The sequence below is a fragment of the Lepus europaeus genome, chromosome 2, assembly GCF_033115175.1.
Source record: "Lepus europaeus isolate LE1 chromosome 2, mLepTim1.pri, whole genome shotgun sequence".
In the NCBI taxonomy this organism is placed as follows: domain Eukaryota; kingdom Metazoa; phylum Chordata; class Mammalia; order Lagomorpha; family Leporidae; genus Lepus; species Lepus europaeus.
Genome location: NC_084828.1, coordinates 172,543,863 through 172,565,902, shown reverse-complemented (window position 1 = coordinate 172,565,902; position 22,040 = coordinate 172,543,863). Strand labels below are relative to the sequence as shown.

The 22,040-nt window shown below is 41.9% G+C and overlaps 1 pseudogene; it reads right to left on the bottom strand.

Moving 5' to 3' along the window:
- Nucleotides 1-10,969: 10,969 nt before the first annotated feature.
- On the bottom strand, nt 10,970-17,897 carry LOC133752253 (E3 ubiquitin-protein ligase RNF146-B-like; annotated as a pseudogene).
- Nucleotides 17,898-22,040: the final 4,143 nt, after the last annotated feature.

The following is a 22,040-nucleotide window of genomic DNA, read 5'->3' as shown; positions in this document are numbered from 1 at the left end:
GACTGAGCGTGGGGCTGGACCTGAAATGCCTTTTTGTTGGTCTTCTTCCCCTCTCTCCACCTGACTCCCCCAATGCCCAGCTGATTTCTCCTGGATACACTTTGCTGTTAAAGCACTTACGCCCAACCCCTTGACTCAAGGCTCCAATTGTGGGATGTTCCTAAGGCATAGTAGTTTGGGTTGCAACAGCTTAGGTAAGAGCATGATGGGATGCTGTGTGCATCCGGAGTAATTACAATGCCCACAATGTCTCATTGTCTCACACATTGCATATTGTTGATAAAAATTCAAACATATTAAAAATCAAGTGAAAATATAAATGTTCTAGCCCTATTATCTAGTAATTGCTGTGAATTTTCTCATGCATTTTTGAATAAATTTCTTACACAATTTCAACATAAGAGTATAAATATGTTCCTTTTTTTGTAAAATATTTTTCTTTCCATATAAATTGCATCAGAAATGCTCTTTTCTTCATTGCTTTTCCCTTAATATTTTCAGTTTTATAAAATGTTTTTCATGTTGTGTCTGTTTATGAATATCACATTTTCCATATATGCATCATGTTTATCACATATAAACTTATAATAATAATCTAATAATTGTAAAATATATTTTAAACCCCTTTCCTTCTTCCTAATCTATTTTCAGAATGGCTTTGCTTCTAATCCCTCAACAGACCCAATATGTTTAGTTCTCTAATATTGCCATCCAGTCATATGTGCCATTCGTGCTACCTGATTTAGACTAAGATTATATAATGGGAAGTACTTACAAAACTGAGTACAAATATCTATTCACAGTGAAGCAGAAGTTCTTAATCTGTGAGTTTTTGACCATAAATGCTTGTGTGTTATTGAACGCATGTGTATATTTTGGAAAGAGAGATCCAAAGCTTTCGTTAGAATCTCAAAGACATCTGTGGCATTCAAGTGTTAGGATTCAACCTACAAATATAAACTGTGTGATGTATTTCATGTAGATCTCCTGCAGTTTTCTCTTTCTCATCTCTCTTTATTGGATTAAATTTTGATTAATTTTCAGCTCCTCAGTGCTGACTGATTCTCCGGAGGCTTGAGTCCAGCCTCTCCCACATTTACATCACCCTGTGGTGCAGTTCGACCCTACAGGGAATGCAGTCATTAATAGTTTCTGGAAGGATGACATATCTGCATTTGTATTTATGGATTCTCAGTAGAGTAAATTTCTTTTTCTTCTGCTTTTGCCTTTGACCCTTTTCTTGCTGTGATCTTGGGGGAATTTAAGAACAAAAGCTCTTTCCCTGTAGAGATGGCACATTAATCATTGTAGACCAATTTATACATCGGAAGGCACTGAGCAGGAGCCAGCCTGGATTCAGGCGCCTCCTACTCCTGTGTCCTCATTAGGGCACGGCTTTGCTCCCGAGTTCTAGCTGAATAGGCTCCACTGTGACTCAAGAATGTTTGGCATTTGTCTGGTTTTTCCTTTCTCTTGGATCACAGATGCTTTCTTTTTGTTATTCTGAGTTCATTGAGAAGTCTCTGTAAATGGTGAGTGGCCAAGCTACTGTTCTGTAATCAGAGGGGCTTCTTGTTCTGTTACTAATGCATCACTGGAGGACTTGAGAGTGGATTTCTTCCCTGTGGCCTAGAAGACTGTGGAAAGTGCCCTTGGTGAATGAGATGCCCCTGGCAGTGCCCACTGATGGTTACCACATTTAGAGGAAGTAGCAGGCGTGGTCACCAAAGTGCTACCTTAAAGTAGAAAATGGGCATGAGGAGCCATGGTGTATAAGGAGCAGAGGCCATGAGAAGAGGGTCATGTTAAATAGTCTAATGCTTCCCCACCTACTCCCCTAATTCTGTAGTCTGTTTATTTCAGCATAGATGCTTTGGGATTTGTTAGCACTAAGCTTTGGCTATTTGACTGAATATCCAAAACGTTTTCACTTTTTACATGAAGTCTGAAAATTTAATAAAAGTAGTAGTCATATGGATTTAAGAAAATGCTTTTCTCTCCTTGAATCTTAGCTTCTGAATCTTCAAGATTTAATTTGGCCAACTGATTGTTTCTTCAATAGCATGGCATATATCAAATGATATTTCATGATGTGTAAGGTGGGCTTCGCACATAGTGTGCACATTATAGTATTTGAGGGTTAATAGTAAAAATGGTAATGACACTAATAATAGTTATAACTAAACCCATTAAAGAGCCTCCATAGGCCAGTGGAACAGACTAGAGACCACAGAAATAAACCCGTGCTTCTATAACCAACTGATGTTTGATAGAGGCACTAACAACATATGTAAGAAAAAAACTCTTTATTTTTCAATAATTAGTGCTATCAAAATTTGATGTCCACATGTAGAAGAATGAAACTAGACCCCATGCCTGAATCTTTGAAACCAGTAGGAGAACATACAGGGAATATGTTGTAAGATATTGGAATAGTCAGATTTTTTTTAAAAAAATTGTTTTATTTTTAAATCAGACTCCAAAACCACAGGAAACAAAAGCAAAAAATAGACAAATGGGATTTCATCAAACTGAGGAGCCTCAGTGTGGCAAAGGAAACAATCAACAAAGTGAAAAGACAAACCACAAAAAGTGGGAAAACAAATGCAAGTTACATATCTGGCAAGGGGTTAGTAATCAGAATACATAAGAAACACAAACAACTCAACAACAAAAAAACCCCACAAATAATCTAATTACAAAATGAGTAGTAGTTCTACACAGACATTTCTCAAAGGAAGACACACAAACGGCCAACAAGGATGTGAAAAAATGCTCCAATCACTAGTATCCAGCAAAATGCAGATGAAAACAACAACGAGATGTTACCTTACTCCATTTAGGCTATTATCAAAATAACAAAAATATCAGGTGTTGGCCAAGTTGTAGGGGAAAGAGAGCACTTGAACACTGTTGATGGGAATTTGAATTAGTTCAGCTGCCATAAAAAGCAGTATGGAGGACCCTCAAAAACGAACCCTAGGGCTACCACATGACCCAGCAACCCCTCCCCTGAGCATATCCAAAGGGAATGAAATCAGTCTGTCCAGAGACACCTGAAATGTCTTGTTTATCGGAGCAGTGTTTGCAGCAGTCAAGAAATGGAAACAAAGTGCCCATCCCCCAGTGAATGGATAAAGAAAATGCACTACAAATACACAATGGAATACTAGTTAGCCATAAACAGGGTGGAGTTCCGTCATTTGCCACAACGTGGGTGGGAGTGGAGGTCATTATGTCAAATGAAATAAGCCAAGCACAGAAAAGCAAGCATCATATGATCTCACTTCTATGTGGACTCCAAACAATAAAGGCGACTTCAGGACATTCCTGATTGTTACCACAGGCTTGTGAGGGAAGGGGGTGAGGTGTGGGGAAGGGTTCATTGACTGGTGATAAGTTACAGCCAGACAGGGTTAAGAAGTTACAGCATTCGGTTGCCAAGTAAGCTGACTGTAGATAATGTTGATAGACAGTCTATTTCTCTAAATATTTTTTATTTATATTTTATTTTTATTTTTAAATTTTTGACACGCAGGGTGGACAGTGTGAGAGAGAGACAGAGAGAAAGGTCTTCCTTTGCCGTTGGTTCACCCTCCAATGGCTGCCACGGCTGGTGCACTGTGCTGATCCGAAGGCAGGAGCCAGGTGCTTCTCCTGGTCTCCCATGGGGTGCAGGGCCCAAGCACTTGGGCCATCCTCCACTGCACTCCCGGGCCATAGCAGAGAGCTGGCCTGGAAGAGGGGCAACTGGGACAGAATCCGGCGCCCTGACTGGGACTAGAACCCAGGGTGCCAGCGCAGCAAGGCGGAGGATTAGCCTGTTGAGCCACAGCGCTGGCCAGTCTATTTCTCATAAAAAGCACAAAACTAGGAAATAAGAGTTTGGATGTTTTTGGCATAAAGACATATTAAATTTATGAGGAGATAAATATAGTTACTTTGATTGTACATTACAAAATGTAAATAGATATTGGAACAAAAAATAACACCCCATAAACATATTCTATATTTCTTAAATTTTTTAAGATTTTCAAAATTTATCTTAATACATTAAAAATAAGCTAATAAATTGTAGAGCCAGGGTGTCTGCCAGGAATACAATACACAAGGTAATTTAATAAAGGCCCCTCTTTAAATAGGCTTGCCAGATAAAATGCATGACACAAAAATTGTCTGAGTATATTTGCATGAATATTTATTTGGTATTTATCTGATATTTTTATGTGAGAACTCTGGCAACCTTAACAAAAATGTCCGATCACTCCTAACCATGAAACAGGGTTCGTGAGTGCTCACCAACTCAGAGGGAGACAGCACTCTGTACTGGAGCAAGCTTAGCCAAGGGAACATAGGCCGGCCCAGACCCATTTCTGACTCTCCTGCTTACCACACTGGGGCCCTCCACCAGGAATGAACTCCGTACTTTTGCATCTGTATGGTAGGGACCAGCAATCCTATGGGGATGGTTAGATAGCAGATGTTCAGAGAACAGTAATCTCAGCTCTCTTAAACAATGGGAAGTAAATATGGCTGAAAATACCATTTCCTCAAGTAAGAAAAGACGGAGGGAAAAGCAGCAGGCAGAACTTCCAAGTTTCCTTGGATTGCAATTCAGTGGAAAACACCGTTTTGCCAAGGGTGGCTCAGCCTGTTCTCCATTTCACAGGTGACAAACTGCAGAGTTCGGGCAGGGGACGTGCGAGTTGCGCGTGTCCACAAGCCATATGATTCACGATGACCCAGTCACATTTTGGATTGGTGAGAGGCAATAAACAGCCAGCTCCCCAAATAACTAGAACAATTGGTTCCCACAGCTCTTTATTTCAAACCCTACTTGCTGTCCCCAGGAGCTTTGATTTCTGGGCGCTTCTCTACTTGATTGGTCTTTGGTAATGAATGTCCTACCTCTCTCCTGTTTGGGTATGGAGCCGGAAGCTGGTTCTCCAGCGAAGCCCCCGCAGACCCCCGTCACGTGCACTTCCGGTTTTCCTGTCCCCTCCTCCACTTTCTCTGATGCCTGTGCCCATGTCACAGCCCTTAGCAAACTTGCTTTTACCTTGTGGTGTGCAAGTGGTGCTCAAATTTGATATTCAAATTATAAAATAAAGTGTCATTTTTATGATTGAAAATGTGACAGCACAAATTCACTACGGCAGAGTATATGAATATTCTCTTAGCAATACTCTTGCTTTCTTAGTTCCGTCAACAATGTGCTCTCCTGACAGCTGCCAATGGGACAAACTTTGCATTGTTCCCCCGGGCATGGCTGGAAGCTCCGCGGCTCCCCACCCCCAACGTGTGCTTTCAGAGAAATCCCGGAGAGTTTCCCCTGAGAAGTGGAATTAGTAGTAATAGAGAGTACAAGACAGACTGTAACTCCTCCAGGAGCCTGGAGAGAAAATCACTCTGTTCTAATGAGGAATATGACAGAAGGTGGACTAGTCATGACTCCATTTATTGATTTATTGCGAGAAATTAGTAAAGATCAGGTCCTGGTGCAAAGGAACAAAGAGGGCAGGAGATGACAGGGTCAGAAAAGTCACGTTCTGAAGTAGATACTTCAAGGCCAAAAGCAAAAGCATTGAAGATGGCCGGCGCCATGGCTTAACAGGCTAATCCTCCACCTTCGGGCTCTGGCACACCAGGTTCTAGTCCCGGTTGGGGAGCCGGATTCTATCCCGGTTGCCCCTCTTCCAGTCCAGCTCTCTGATATGTCCCGGGAAGGCAGTGGAGGATGGCCCAAGTCCTTGGGCCCTGCACCCCATGGGAGACCAGGAGAAGCACCTGGCTCCTGGCTTCGGATCAGCGAGATGCGCCGGCTGCAGCGGCCATTGGAGGGTGAACCAACAGCAAAAAGGAAGTCCTTTCTGTCTCTTTCTCTCACTATCCACTCTGCCTGTTAAAAAAAAAAAAAAAAAAAACCATTGAAGATGGAGACACTCAGAACACATCAAAATTCAGAAGTCCCAGTGTTTGTTCCCAGCCACAGAAATCAGGGGAAGTCTTTGTGGAGACTGTTCTAGATACCACACTAGTAGGCTTTGCAGATGCAATTGTGAGAAAGGAATGAGGGTTTTCAGATGTTTAAATGACTATCAGCAGAGGCACAGATCTATGTACAACGGACAGACTGTGTATTTGTGAAGTGGAACAGTAAGCAAAATGATTTGAAATGGAGGTTGGGCCCACACCATAAGAGGCCTTAAGTTCCAGGGTAAGGCATTTGTCTTTATTGATTGGCCGCTGGCCATCACTGGGGGTTTGGCACTGAGAGTGACTATGAAGACTGTGCCTTCTGCCTTGAGATGGTGAGTTCTGTAATATGGTGGGCGAGATAACTTGGAGAGTGAGGAGAAGAACTCAGTGCTGGCCAGCTCACTGGCTTTATTCTTAGCCATTGTTGTGTTTGTAGTAGCCAGCTTTTCTTTTTTTATATAGAAAGCTTTTATTTAATAAATATAATTTCATAGGTACAACTTTTAGATTATAGCGGCTTTTTCCCCCATACCCATCCTTCCACCCCCAAACCATTCCACCTCCTACTCCCTCTCCCATCCCATTCACATCAAGATTCATTTTCAATTATCTTTCTATACAGAAGATCAACTTGGTATATACTAAGATTTCAACAGTTTGCACCCACACAGGCACACAAAGTATGAAGTACTATTTGAATACTAGTTTTACCGTTAATTCCCATAGTACCACATATTAAGGACAGAGATCCCACATGGGGGTTAGTGCACAGTGACTCCTGTTGTTGATTGAACAACTGACACTCTTATTTATGATGTCAGTAATCCCCCGAGGCTCTTGTCATGAGCTGCCAAGGTTACGGAAGCCTCTTGAGTTCACAAACTCTGACCTTATTTAGACAAGGCCATAGTCAAAGTGGAAGTTCTCTCCTCCCTTCAGAGAAAGGTACCTCCTTCTTTGGTGTAGCCAGCTTTTCATGATTACATTGAAATACCTGGGCAACTAAATTGTAAACAGAAAACTTATTTGGCTCAGGGTTTTGAAGGTTCAAAGTCCGAGTCTTCCCCAGTGGCTTCTGGTGATAGCATACTTGCTGGCAGAACTGAAAGGTGGCACAGAGCCTCACGTGGAGAGAGACAGGACATCTATGTCTGTGTGCTCTCTTGTGAAGCCACCAGGATTTAATCCTGGGGGCTCATCCCTGATGATCCAATTGAACCCACTCACCTCTCAAATGTTCCACCTGCAAATATAATTGGATTGTGTTTTCGCCATCTTTGTACCATTGGCAGGAGACTTTGGGGACCAACTGTGCTAGTTTAAAGAGAGTGGTGACATAGGTTCCCCCCACAGCAATGTCCAAGACTGATCATGCTTGAGAAACTTCTCAGTGCAATTAGAGAAACAGAGACTAGAGCTGGCCAGTGAGGCTGAAAGTGTCAGAAATGAATGCTCCCATGGGATGTGACTGTGTGGAGGACAGGGTGCCATCACTGTCTTCAAGGATTAACAAGGTAGCTGTGTAGACTATCACCCACTGCCATCAGCGGGATTTTTAGTCGATGAAGACGAATTATTTATTTGGAAGGATTTGGAATTTTCAAGTCAGTCTTAGATTCGTCCAGGAAAAGATTAAATATCTGGAATTAAAATGTTCTTTTTACTCCCATATGTGTTGCCACACTATTATGACTAAGTTATATATGACCAAAGAAAAATGAGTGGATAAAGAAAATGTGATTCATACACTATGAAATATTATTGAACCTCAACAATAGTACCTTTCTACTTTCAGGCAAATGGATAGAACTCAAAGACATAATATTTAATGAGTGAGACACAAAGACATGAACAGCACGTTTTCTGTCATACATGTGAGCCAAAAACAGTCGATCTAAACAGAGCGATGATGACTGGGGGCTGGGAGGGGCTGTACAATGGTACCAGGATGCAGCTAGATGGCGGAAGTCATGGTGTGCTGCAGGGGGAGCAGCCTGACGACACCAAGCATAGAGCAAGGGCAAGGAGGAGGGAGCATTGCTTACTCAGATCTGATCAGTGCACGGCATACATTTAACAACACGCTGTACCCCGGAGATGGTTACTGTTATGAAACGTGAATCAAAAATTTTAAAAACGTATAAGGAGATGAAAACTAACCTGATCTCATCACTACAGTCGTATGTAATTAATTATCATATCAATTAATGCATTGGATTTTATGTTTATATTATTAGAGAAATTGAGTGCAGTTATGTATTGTTATAAAATCGTACTTTTCATATAGCAGATGTTCACTTTTACATTATATGAAAATTAGAAAACATGCTCACCTTTTCATTTTACGAATTATTTTATTTTGTTGTTTATTAAATCTTTATGTGTATTATTTATATCGGTGACCAAACTTCTTGTGTAATGTGCAGATTTAGGAGCACAGTGGTGCTGCCCTCCCTACCCTCCCCACTGCCCATACTCCCGCTCCCTTTTATTCTTCCTTTCTTACTGTTTCTTTTAATTTTACAATGACATGCATTCAGTTCATTTTGTAATCATAAGCTAACCCTTCACTAAGTAAAGAATTCAACAAATAGTAAGAAATAAATAAAAAACTGTTTGTCTACATTAGAAACAAGGGCTGTAGGACACAGTCTGTGCCCTGGAGCCTATGGTGGGTTGAGGGGTTGGGAGCACCTCACAGTCCTAAGTGGGTGCACAGCCCCCTTCAATCCTCCCAATCTCACTCGCATTCAGTGGGGAACGTGAACTTTTTTCTGTGGTAAAATTCCCTGGTTGCACCGTGTGAGAAGCGCCACAGCCTCTGCTGGGGTCAGGATGGCGCTTTCTACCTGCAGGTTGCTGGGCACCCTTGTGGGGGGAGGGCGAGAAAGAAATGCGATTTTCTTTCTTTCGCTGGATTAGGTGGGGGCCCTGCCCCCAGTTAGGGCTCCAGGCTGGAGTGGTCCACAAGGTTCTCCCTCAAGCACTGTCACCAGTGGCGCTGGCTGCCACAGCCTGCTGGCCCCTGACTCTCAGAAGCCAGCATCTCCTCCAGCCCTTGGCTGCGTGAATCATGGTGTCATGTTCACTGCTGTATGTCTGCGCTTTCCACGCGGCTCCACGGTGTCTCTCTTCTTTCAACAGAATTTCCACTGCAAACTTCTCTCCAGCTCTCTCTTCTCCTGTCTCCCCCTGGTCAAAATCAGCATGTCTTTCCCCTACTCAGCCAACTTGGAATCCTCCTTAATAATTTTGGTAAAAAAAAAAAAAAAACACACACACACACACATAAAATGCGTATTACTCATTTTGTGATTGGCTTTTTCTGAGAGTTAGAAAAAATATTTCTTTCATCTAAGTAAATCAGTCCTAAATTTATTGATTGGTGAGCAGTAACAGAGTGTGTCTTATTTATTGTTAAAGATTTGCTTATTTATTTACTTGAAATTCAGAGAGAGGGAGAGGCAGCAAGAGACATCCCCTCGCCTGGTTCACTCTCCAAATGGCCGCCATTGCAGGGCTGAGCCAGACCAAAGCCAGGAGCGTGGCTCTCCATCCGGCTCTTCTGTGTGGGTGCAGGGGCCCTGTGAGTCTGGGTCTGCTGCTGCTTTCCCAGGCGTGTTAGCGGGGAGCTGGAAGTGGAGCAGCAGGAATTGAACAGGTGCCCATATGGTATGCTGGCACCATAGGCCCTGGACTAACACACCACAATGCCGGCCTCAATAGGATGGATTTTAGTTCAATTTGCTTCCGGCTTGAGATTTATAAACAAGGTGCAACTTTCATTACAGAGCATGTGGAATGTTGAGAAACAGCGGAGAGAGCACTATCTCCTTATTTTTGATTGCAGAGTCTCAGGTCACTTGTCCTACATCATCCACTATCTTTCCATGGCATAAGGTCTATACCTGATCATTGTCAACACACAATAAATAGCTAATACATATTTTTTGGGGTCCTGTATTTTTATGTGATATAATCAAAATAGATTTTATAAACTCTAGTACTTATTAAATTATAAACCTTGTAATCAAAAAGAGAAATGCAGACCAAGAGAAATCTCAGAATACAAAGACTAGACAGCAAAGCATATGGGAATGAATGCCATGAAGTGTGTAACAAAGATTCTGAAACGTAAGTGATTAGCTGTTCTCTTTACATTTCTGTTTCAGTAACTTTTTTTTTTTAAGATTTATTTATTTATTTGAAAGTCAGAGTTACACAGAGAGAGGTGAGAGAGAGAGAGAGAGAGAGGTCTTTTATCTGATGATTCACTCTCTAATTGGCTGCAATGGCTGGAGTTGTGCCGATCCGAAGCCAGGAGCCAGGAGCTTCTTCCCAGTCTCCCACATGGGTGCAGGGACCCAAGCAGTTGGACCATCTTTGACTGCTTTCCCAGGCCATAGCAGAGAGCTGGATCAGAAGTGGAGTAGCTGGGTCTTGAACTGGCACCCATGTGGGATGCTGGCGCTTCAGGCCAGGGCATTAACCCGCTGTGCCACAGCACCAGCCCCTTCAGTAACTATTTTCAGATCCCAAATTCATATCTATTCTTATATTAAGCTTCCTGCTCATAATGATAGCAGACATCTTATGGTGCTAAATGTTCATAATGGTTTTATGCCAATCCATGCAGAAAAGTAAGATAATGAAAGAGTCAGCTGACGACCATCAATGCACACATAATACACAAACCGGCCAAAAGAACTAAAAAACAAAACAAAACAAAACAAAAAACCCCACAAAACTATGAACAGACCTCAAGAAAACTGGGTTATTACTAAACAGCTCTCAACTATTAACACCCAAGCTGCTTACATTAAATAAATTTCTCAACAGTTACATGTTAGACATCTTAATTTCAGATGCATCCTTCCCACACCCCTTCCCACCCCAGCTCCCAGAATACACTACGAGGGATGAGTATGTTACGTAGGCAGAAATTGAGAGATAACCATTGCAGCCTTGGGCAAGGAGGTGAAGACTTGATTTAATCTTCAGTTACTCTGCACTGTGCATCAGGCCTTCAAGATTGGACACTCACTGTTCCACCCCCTGCTACTGATCCACCAGCTACTGTCTGGCTTGCACTAGGAACAAAAGTCTCTGTTGACTCCAAGTGCTGTGCAGGAACTGCAGATACTTCCCCACTACCACTAGTGGCGTCTGATTCAGCGTCCTCAATGGAGGTGTCCGGCACCCTGCCTGAACACGGCGATTCATGATCTTCTCCTTCCCCTCTCTGACTCCTTTCAGCTGTGCTGTCTCCACTGAGCTGTAAATGAGCAGAAGGGTCTTCAAAGCGGGGCTTGCATCAGGAGATGGCGTTGCAGGGCGTGCTAACTGCCCGTCTGCTGATGTTGGAGGCCCTACAGAAGGACACTGGAGGCTGAACAGAAGCTCGGCTCTGTGCTGGCACACTGTCTGCTCCTTGGGCAGAGCTCTCTCTTGCTAGGTTTACGGTGCTAGTGTCACAGTCCAGCCTAAGTCCAGCTACTCCCTCCTTTGGTATATCCATTCTGTCTCACTTAATCTTCCTGCGACATCAGTGTTCACTTCTCCTGTATAGAACCATATTTTCAAGATCAGCAACACACAGAAACCCAGCAGTTAACATTTCAGTGTTCTTTTTACCTTTGGAAAAAGCATCTTCCAGCTCTCTGGTAGCACGCTCATCGCACAGCCACCACCCATTTCTTCCTTCATAGTACCATGCACATTCACCGTGTCCTCTCCTTGCTGCCTTCAGTGCCTCTGGTGACAACAAGGTTGGCTTGTCGAGGAAGTCATCAGGAATCTCTTGTCGACAAAGAGCACATCGTTTTCCAAGCCATGAAGCACATGCATAGCAGAAAACATGGTTAGAGGGCAGACTGAGTGGGTGAACTCAAGTTTGAAGACAAACGGCACATTCAAGGACGGTGAGAGAAGGCGCAGTAGTAGAACAGGACTCCTTTGCTTTCTTGCATGTTTATTGAGCGATCAGTTTCACTGCCACTGGCCATCACTTCTGTTATACATCCCACAGATACCTGCCAGGAAAGTAAAACATCTTCTCCACTGGGGGCAGCCAGTTTGCAGTATTTTCTTGCTCGTTCATTGTTTGTGCTCTCCGGCCACCTCACAGTCTTTTCTGTTTGGCCTCAGAGCCCACGGGGGCTGGGGCCGCGCACAGCCATCCGGTCAACGTTCCTTCAGGCTCTACCCTCTTCCTCCTTTTGCTTCCATTAGACCTGCAACACGACCTACGCCGAGCTTCCACAGCAGACCCTGTGAGCTGTCTGCCAGTTCACGGGAAGGCTGGCAGGAAGACCCTTGGATTCTAGTGTGGTAGTGCAGCCCGAGTTTTCCGAGCACATCTGGAAATCATCTTAAATCCTTTCCCCCCTGTTTTCAGTCTTCCATGAATGAACAGAAGCACAGAGCAGGTATAGCATGCCATGGAGAGCCAGAGTCGGGGACTCACCAAGAGGCCAGAGACAAAGCACTGGCCAGCCCAGGGAGCATACGTATTTGCTCTGAAGAAAGCCTGTTGTGTGGAGCTTTGTGTCTCCTTATGTGCTTTCTGACACCTGCCGAGGCAGATTGCTAAAAGCTATGCTGTCATTGGATAAACAATCCTGAGTCTCAAAACCATTGCCCCAGAACCTAGAAGAGCACTTTTCATTATGTTTGTCTCTTTAAAATAAGAATAATGGAATGATTCTCATCATTGGGACTGAGTTTGGGTCACAAACTTTTAAAATTCTTTGTCTTGGACACAAGCATCAAACTTACAGGACAGATCCTATTATCTTAATTAAAAGAATGAGCCAACTGAATCTCAAAATCTTATCTAGTGATAGGAACCAACTTAAATCAGTTAGTGTCTGGTCCTGAATACTGTGTGCTTTTCATTGTATCTCACTGTTGCTAATGTACTAGTGGCCGGTCTATGTCTATACAAACATATTTCCTGTTCATACTAAATAATTGATTTAGCTGCCCCTTCAGTAATTTTAGCAGTTCTTAGGGATACAGATTTGTTGGAAGTTCCACCTACTGTCCTAAAATCCCACCAGATGATAACTGTCTTTAAGTAATGGCTCTACCAAGCAAATAGTGCTCTTCATATATGAAATATGTAACTGATGGTTCTCCCTCAGCATGTGTACTGATAACCCTTTCATGTCTACTCTGAATTTCTCACTCTGTTAGAATCGCTGAGATATACAACTTTTATATTCCATGGTCAAGTTTGTACAGGTATTGATCAAAGAACAGCACCAACCAAAAACCTTGATGTACTCTGTGCACCCCCCCCCCACACACACACTCACCTACGCGCCATCTGACAGATCACAATGATAGAACACAATGGGAGGTATGAAAAAAGGCAACAAATGAGGAAAGGTGTGTTGTATGCATTTAATGATTTGGGTCACAGCCTCTTCCTCCATAAGTAAGTAAAATCTGTCAGAAAATAATATCATGTCAAACTTAAAAATTCCTGTTGCATTAGTAGCTGATTCTAGTATAATTTCCAAACTCAGATGAGCAGTTTTGATAATTTTGAAAGTACTTGAAAATACAGGCTCACACATAATGGATTCAAATCATCTCAACCACACCACATGTTACTATGTGATCGCAAGCAGAGTTAAGCAGAGTTCTTCATCGCCCCGATAGATAAAATATCCTCAAACATAAAAGATCCAGAATATTTCATAAGAATGTTAAGCCATAAGAGATGTGAATAATGTGGCAAATAGTGAATACTAAGTATATGCCATTGTTTTTACTGTTACTAGGTTTATGTTGCTGGAAGTGTAGTATCATGGACTTAATTTATAATCAATAGAACACTTGTCACTCATATGGTTCTATTGTACAGGTGCCCTAATTCTCAAGTTCACTACCTCTTTTCCTCTGCCTTCCCCCAACCCTATTCTTCATTAGTTCCTTCAGTCTTGTCTTAGGAGTTTAACCCTGAGTTTCAGCTATTACACTTGGAGAATAAAACTATCTCTGTATCTCATAGTTAAATTTAAGACAGTTAGTTGAGATGACATGTAAATAGGCTCACAGACTGTAGGTTCAACATTGTCAGTACTGGTATTTAGTGAATTAGAATCTTCAGTTACATTTTAGAATGTCTTTCCAATTAAATTGTTTTTTTAAGTTTATTTAAGTTATACAAGTTTCGTATATTTCGTATATACAGACTTAGGAAAATAGTAACACTCCCCCACTCCACCTTCCCTCCTGCCCACACTCCAACCCTTCCTCCTCCTCCCTCTCACATGCCCACTCTTAATTTTTACAAGCATCTATTTTCAGTTTATTTAATGATTGTATAGTTAACACTACAATAAGTAAAAGAGTTCAACAAGCAGTATGAAGAGAAAAAAACAAAACATCGTTCCTCTACGGAAGGGACAAAGGCTATAAACAATTATTTTCATAGATTTCTGTTTTTGAAGATATTTTTCTAATATTTCTTGGTGAAAACATCAGAATCGTTCACTAAGCATCACCTGGTTTCTTGCAATGCATGGACACAGGGATGGAGTGTTATTATTCTGAAAGGTAAAAGGCTGGGTATCATTCCATCCACGGTCACAGGAGCTGAGACTTTGGCTGCGGATAGGTGGGGAATTTGAGCCGAGACCCTTCCATAAAGCCCAGGCCTTTGGGCACTGCACTGCTGGTGTAAGGAAGGTAAGAAACAAAGACATCAAGCAGGGAGATGGCAAGAAACATTGCCACGCTCTACTTGGCATGTGGGGAGAAAACTTCACCTATACCTGAAAATAGTGGACCTATGAGTTGCTTGAATTTGTATTTGAAACATATTTACCTCCTGGTGTGGAAAACCTCACATCAGATAAATCACACATTCAGCCACTGGGCTGATGCTGGAAGCAAGAGCAAATACTCTCAGGAAGATCATGCCTGCCACTCGAGGGGTTGTCTCAGGAGGAGAAGCCCAAAGGTCAGGTAGGATTCAGGTAAGAGTTGTGGTTGTAGGGGCAGCAAAGAATTGTTCCAGGCAGGAGGGAGGCCTATTGAAGTCAGGGAGGTCAAACAGTAGGGGACTTTAATAGAACTTGGTGGAATTTAGTATGATTGGGTTGCATGAAGCTTTCTATGTTACAGTGCTAGTGGCCTAAGATAAGACTGAAGGAACTAATGAAGAATAGGGTTGGGGGAAGGCAGAGGAAACGAGGGAGTGGACTTGAGAATTAGGGCACCTGTACAATAGAACCATATGAGTGACAGGTGTTCCGGAAACAGGAGAGAAAAATAGCAGAGAGGAAAAACGTTAAGGAAATAAATCAAGAAAAATTCCCAGAACCAGGGGTGAACTTACAGATGAAGTTGACAAAAACCTCTTCAGTACAATAAATGAACACTGATTCTAACCAATGCATATTCACGTGAAATTTTGAAATAGCAATCAAGCACTGGTATATACTAGCAATGAGCTTTCAGGATGTATAAAGCAACAGTGGCAACATTACTAGGATAAATGGGCAAGTGTATAGCTTCATAGTACAAGATTTTAAGAGTGTGAAAATTGGAAAGGATTTAGAACATTTGCACATCACAATTAATGGACTTGAAATAATGAACTCAAATAGAATTCTGTGTCTAATATTAGGTTATGCATAAAGCAATTCTCATAAAGTACCTAAAAGTCATATGATAAATATATTGTTAGGTCATAATATAATATAATAAATACATAGCAGAATTAAAATTAAAAACCTATACATTTGCACCTAAAAATTTTGTGAGGTGAAGAAATTAAAATGGATATTGGAGGATATTCACAAATGAGTGACAAAGCATTCCCTGTCAATAATAATAATACTGGAGAAGTGAAATCTAAAGTCTTAAGATTAACATATTGGAAAAGAAGAATATAAATTAGTGAAATAAGCCTCAACTCCAGAATTTAACAACAAACACTGAGAAAATCCAAATAAAGTGTCAGATAGAAAAATTAGGTTGATTAACTGAAACTTTAAATCTGTTGATGAGATCACATGAATTAAAAAATTTCTTCACAAAAATTAATAAAACACAAAGTTTGGTAATATGTATCAAGAAAAAATCAAAATAATAAAATGAAACTATTAGGAATAAAATAGAGGAAATAACCACTTGAAGAATGGAGATTAACTAAATGATAAGAGAAAATTATGAAACTCTTCATGTCAATAAATTTTAAAACTAGGTCTAAATGTATAATTAAGTATAACTTAATGAATATTATGAGCTACATGGAGCACTGGAAAATTATGACTCAAAATTCACATAACTATATACACCAGAAGTGAAACTTTATGTGTGAAAATTTATCAAAAAATCTAATAGGAGGCGGAGGGAATCCCAGGATGTAAGTAGACTGTGATAGGTGGTTCAGACAGTAATACAAACACATGAAATAGCTTCACGGTAGGAGATGGGGGCAAAGGGCTGTCCTCAGTAGCTTTGGGTGACTGGAGCTCATAAGAAGATGCCAAGCGGACTGTGTATAAGCACTGGATTCTATTTGACATAGTCATTTTTCATCAGGGTATATATTAACAATTCAAAAATCAAATAGGAAAGGACAGACAAGTTTCCCGTGTTACTATGAGCACGGAGCATGGGTACTTATTTTATACTTTAGATTATAATCTAATACTATTTTTTTTTCTCAAACTGTCCAACCTGGGCCATTGGAAGCTCTCCTAGTTGGCTCCTCTGTTCTTGTCACACATCCTCATTGTGCTCAGTGGCTAGTTGCTCCTGTTTCTCTAGCACCACTCTACTTTGTGGGATCATCTTTTATATCTCCTGTCCCAGCCATAGAATCAGTCCCTTCTCTAGGATCTCTGGTTCCTTTCCTTGAAGAATCACATTAGGAACCAAGGTCTGGACACTATACACACTCGTTGCTACCGAATGCCATGCTTACAGCCCTCAAGTAAAATAATAATTCCAAATAATTAATGTAGATTCCTGTACAAGGTGGAGTACAGTCCTCCCTTCTTACAGCAGAACCCCCGACAAGCACCACCTCAGCCAGGTGACCATGTCCACCGTCAACAATGACAAGTCGTGTTGATTGTGTGTTCCCTTGTGAGACAGGATGGGAGTGGCTAAAACATCCATAGCGCCAGTCCAGGCATGTTGGAAACATGAGATCACTCTAAATGACGGACTTTCTACAAAATACCTGACTAGTACTCTTTCTTTCTTTTTTTAACTTTTATTTAATGAATATAAATTTCCAATGTACAGCTTATGGATTAGTACTCTTTCAAAAACAGCACAAGTCTAAGAAACTGTCACAGCCAAGAAAAATCTGAGGAATGTGACAACTAAATACAGATCAGTGTCCTGGGTGGGATCTTGGAAAGAAGAAAAGGACCTAAAATAAAATCTAAGTAAATATAAATAAATCATGGGCTTCAGTGAATAGAACTGGGTCGATATTGTTTCATTAACTGTGTCAAAGGTTCTAGTCTAATGCAGAATGTTGGAAAACTTGGGTATGCATTATATAGAAACTATTCATATGACCTTCACAAGTTCTGGACAAACTAAGTTTAATTAAAACCATAAATCAGTAATCAAAAAAATTGACTGTAGCAAAATAAAATCGAAGTGCTTGACAACTCAGGAAATTGTGCTGTACAAATGCCTTTTCATATAGAAAAGAGAAAAAGGAAAACTGGAAACCTACTGGACACCAAACACAAAAAGAAAATTAAGTGAATTCAAGACCTACAAATGTGGAAAAGCAAAGCTACAAAACCTTTTCAGAAATAACAAAAAGCATCTTTAGGATTAACGATCTTATCAAAGGTTGGTCCCTGAACCAAATGTGTTAGAAATACAAGTTCTCGTCCTCCTTCCCAGACATACCGAACCTGAAACTCCATGCTTCGTGTGCAGCATCTATTCTAGGAATCCCTGCAGGTGGCGGTACGTGCCGGGCAGCCGGTCAGAACTACTGGAGTGGCGTAATGCTTCATAAATAAGACAGGAAATGTGAACTATAAAGGGGAACCCCAATAAATGACTGCATCAGTATTTAAAACATGGGGCGTTGATGGAACCTTTGACAGAGATACTTTGACTCCTGTAACTCCGTATTAGCCTAAGTTGACACAGAGCAGGAGTTTTTGATGGAGGTTGATTTTGTCCCCCTGGGAGTGTTTTGCACTGCCTGCAGACATGGTGATTACCTAAACAGGTGGGAGAAGTGGTCTTCCGTCACTGAGACGGCAGAGGACAGAGTGGCTGCCACGCGGCTTGCAGCACACGACAGCCCCACACAGTAAAGAAGTACCTGGCTCAAAATGTCAACAGGATTGAGTTTGAGAAGTTCAGGCATAGAACATTTCCTCAATCACCAAAAAGACGATAATCATTCCAGAAGCCTGGGCAATTCCTAGGGAAGAAAACCAAAATGACCTGCACCCATATGGAGAGGCTCACGGGCATGAGCAGTCAACACAGACCACCACAGGCCCCACTTTAGCAAAAGAGGGCAAAGAGTGGAGGCTTTTCCTAGGATTAGTTGCCTGTACATTTTGTAACACCTTAGCAGAAACTTGGTGGCTTCAAACAACATGAGAAGATCGCCTTGCTGTGTTGGAGGGCAGAAGCCCCAGCTCTGTCCACCAGGCTGAAGCAGCGGAGTCCGCAGGGCAGGTGCCTTGGGGAGGCTCCGGAATAATGTTTCCTTGTCCTCTCCAGCTTCGAGAGCAGATATGGGTTTCTTGGCTAGCAGGTCTCACCTCTGTCTTCAAGCTCAGCAGAGCATCTTTAAATCTTTCTCTGACCACTTCTTTGATTCTCCCTTCTCTGATTCTGACCCTTGGGCCCCTTGGGATGGCACTGGGCCTGCTTGGATAATTTCTCCATCTCAAATGGGCATCTGCCAAGTCTCCTTGCAGTGTGAGATAGCATAGTCAGAGGCGTGAGGACATGGCCATCGTTGGAGGTCTGTTACTTAGCCTCCTGGATCACGTGTTGAGGAAGATGTGGGGAGATTCGGGCCACTACCCTGGACAGCAACTGGACACGTGTAGTGAAGTTGAAGAACATACTTCAGACCAGAAACAGCATTTCTTAGTGGCCCTGGCTGAAAAATTTGTATACACGTGTATCTCAGAAGTCAGTTACAGGAACACTAATTGTAATAGGGATTGTACAACTGCATCAGTGGGAAATAATTCCATTTATCTCTGTTATAATATAAAGTTAATTAAAGTTCAGATAGAAATGAAATAGTTCTTTTTGTGTCAGCATGTATACATTTCTAGACTTAAAGTTTGAGTGGGAATGAGAATAAGCTGTGAAAAGTGGCAAATGTGATATCATTTTTTGTAAATTATTATTTCTCTGATTTTATACACATGTAGCAGAGATACGTGTTAGTGCCTGAGCACTAACTTCGCCTTGGTGATGAAGTTGGGAGAGGGAAAGTCTGCATGTGTACAAGTGTGATTTCTGGTGATTCTTTTATTATTTGTTTAGATATTCATTTAAGACTTTAAAAAGCAGATGGAAAAAATTAAAATCAATAAGGCAAAATCAAGATGATTTTTAAATTTCACTTTAGGTATAAATAGGTATGTCAACATTTCAAAATAAAATTTTTCAAATCTCTGAATATCCGTGATTTAGAGGAATTCTTAGTTAAAATCTACAGTTTGATTGTAATGCCATAGCCAGCAATTTTTAAACATTTTATCCAAATATCCATTTAAATTTGAGCAGTAACAATGATTTCTTAAAACATCATCACCAGGCCAGTGCCGTGGCTCACTAGGCTAATCCTCCGCCTGTGGTGCCGGCACCCCAGGTTCTAGTCCCGGTTGGGGCGCCAGATTCTGTCCCAGCTGCTCCTCTTCCAGTCGAGCTCTCTGCTGTGGCCCGAGAAGGCAGTGGAGGATAGCCCAAGTGCTTGGGCCCTGCACCCGCAAGGGAGACCAGGAGGAAGCACCTGGCTCCTGGCTTCGGATAGGCGTAGCTCTGGACGTAGCGGCCATTTGGGGGGTGAACCAATGGAAGGAAGACCTTTCTCTCTGTCTCTCTCTCTCTCTCACTGTCTAACTCTGCCTGTCAAAGCAACAACAACAACAACAACAACAACAACAAAACCTCATCACCCTAAGGAAGCATTCAGTATGATTTCTACATGCTCTGTTATAGGGATGAAACTTAAGCATTTGTTGACCCCATCATAAGGCACAAGCCCCATGAAGCCCTGCCTCAAACACTTCATAATCTCCTCTCTGAACCTCTCTAACACACAATAGGAACTCCGCGCATGTAGCAGTTCCTTTTGTTAGACATTGCTGGAGAAGAGAGGTATCCCAGAGCTCTCATTTTATACTATCAGAGCAGCCAGTCCAACCCATATGCAGTGAAGGTGTAATGTGCTTCACTCTCACTAGACCCAGTCCTCCGGCACTTCAGGGCCTGCAGCTGTGTCCCTGCACCTTATGGGATTTCCTGACTTCACTGACATGTATGGGACTGATCAGCCTTCCACTTAAAATGTATGACTATTCTAGGACACATCCACAATGTAAAAGATGAGAAAAAATATCTGAGTAGAGATATATAGCGTTTGGCTTTTAGGGCCAGGAAGTGAGATGGGGATTAAAATAGATGGTTAATTTCTAAACCTGATTTGTTTGCTTTCCTTTTGTACTGGCCATTCAAATAATTATCAGGAAGTAACAGTTCTAGCTTTTGCTTTTTGTGATTTTGTGGAAACCACTCCAGTTTCTAACTTGGACTTACCAGGCTGAGGGGGGTCAAATTATTATGCTGTGCAGAAGGCCCAGTGCTCCCACAGAGAAGATGGGAGGAAGTCAGAAGCGCATGTCAGTGTGACCCCCGCATTCCACACTCTGGTGAAGAGTTCAAGAGAGCAAACAGGAAACATCTTTTGACATTGAAGTACGGAGGTGTTGGAGAGAAGCCCAGGGCACTGTCTCATTACTTAAAATTAGATCGTTAAGCATCTTACAGTAATCTGTGCTGTTGAAAGTCTTTGAGTACCTGCAATGACTTGAATATTCCTTCCAAAAGTAGTTAAGAGCTCCATGAGTGGATTCTCCCTAGAATTTCATGGATAATACCATAGAGTAACAACAACATGTTTAGCGAGATTGCTACATAGGTTAATGCTTTTTAAGAAAATAATGACCAGAATTTTAAAGCCTTAAGACCCTTAAATACATTCTTTGTTTAAACAAAGATTTATTTTATTTATTTGAAATATAGTTACAGAGAGAGGTAGCAAAGAGAGAGAGGTCTTCTGTCGCAGGTTCACTCCCTGAAGGACCGCAATGGCCAGAGCTGAGCCAATCTGAAGCCAGGAGCCAAGATCTTCTTCTGGGTCTCCCACGTGGGTTCAGGGGCCCAAGGATTTGGGCCATCTTCTACTGCTATCCCAGGCCATCAGCAGAGAGCTGGATTAGAAGAGGAGCAGCTGGGACTAGAACCGGTGCCCATATGGCATGCCGGTGCTTCAGGCCAGGGTCTGAAGCACCACAGCGCCGGCCCCATAAATTAAACTTCATAAAGTTTTGCATTATTATCCCAGTTTTGCTGATGAGAAAACCAAGGCTTATGAAGAATGGTTAGGCAGCTTACCTGTGATTAAATAACTGGAGAGTTAAACTCCAAATTCACGCTCTTTCACTCAACTATAGTACTTCTTGCCATAAACATGAAATATAAATGTAAATAAAATCTTGACAATTTAAATTACAATTTGGAGAGAATTTTCAGTCAGTTTTGTTTTTCTTTTCTTAAGATTTGCTTATTTATTTAAAAGGCAGAGTTACAGAAAGACAAAGAGGCAAAGAGAGAGAGAGTGGTCTTTGATCTGCTGGTTCAGTCCCCAGATGGGTACAACGGCCAGTGCTGGGCAGATCCGAAGCCACGAGCCAGGAGCTTCTTCTAGGTCTCCTACTCAGGTACAGGGGCCCAGGAACTTTGTCCATATTCTACTCTTTCCCAGGCCATATCAGAGAGCTGGATTGGAAGTAGAGCAGCTG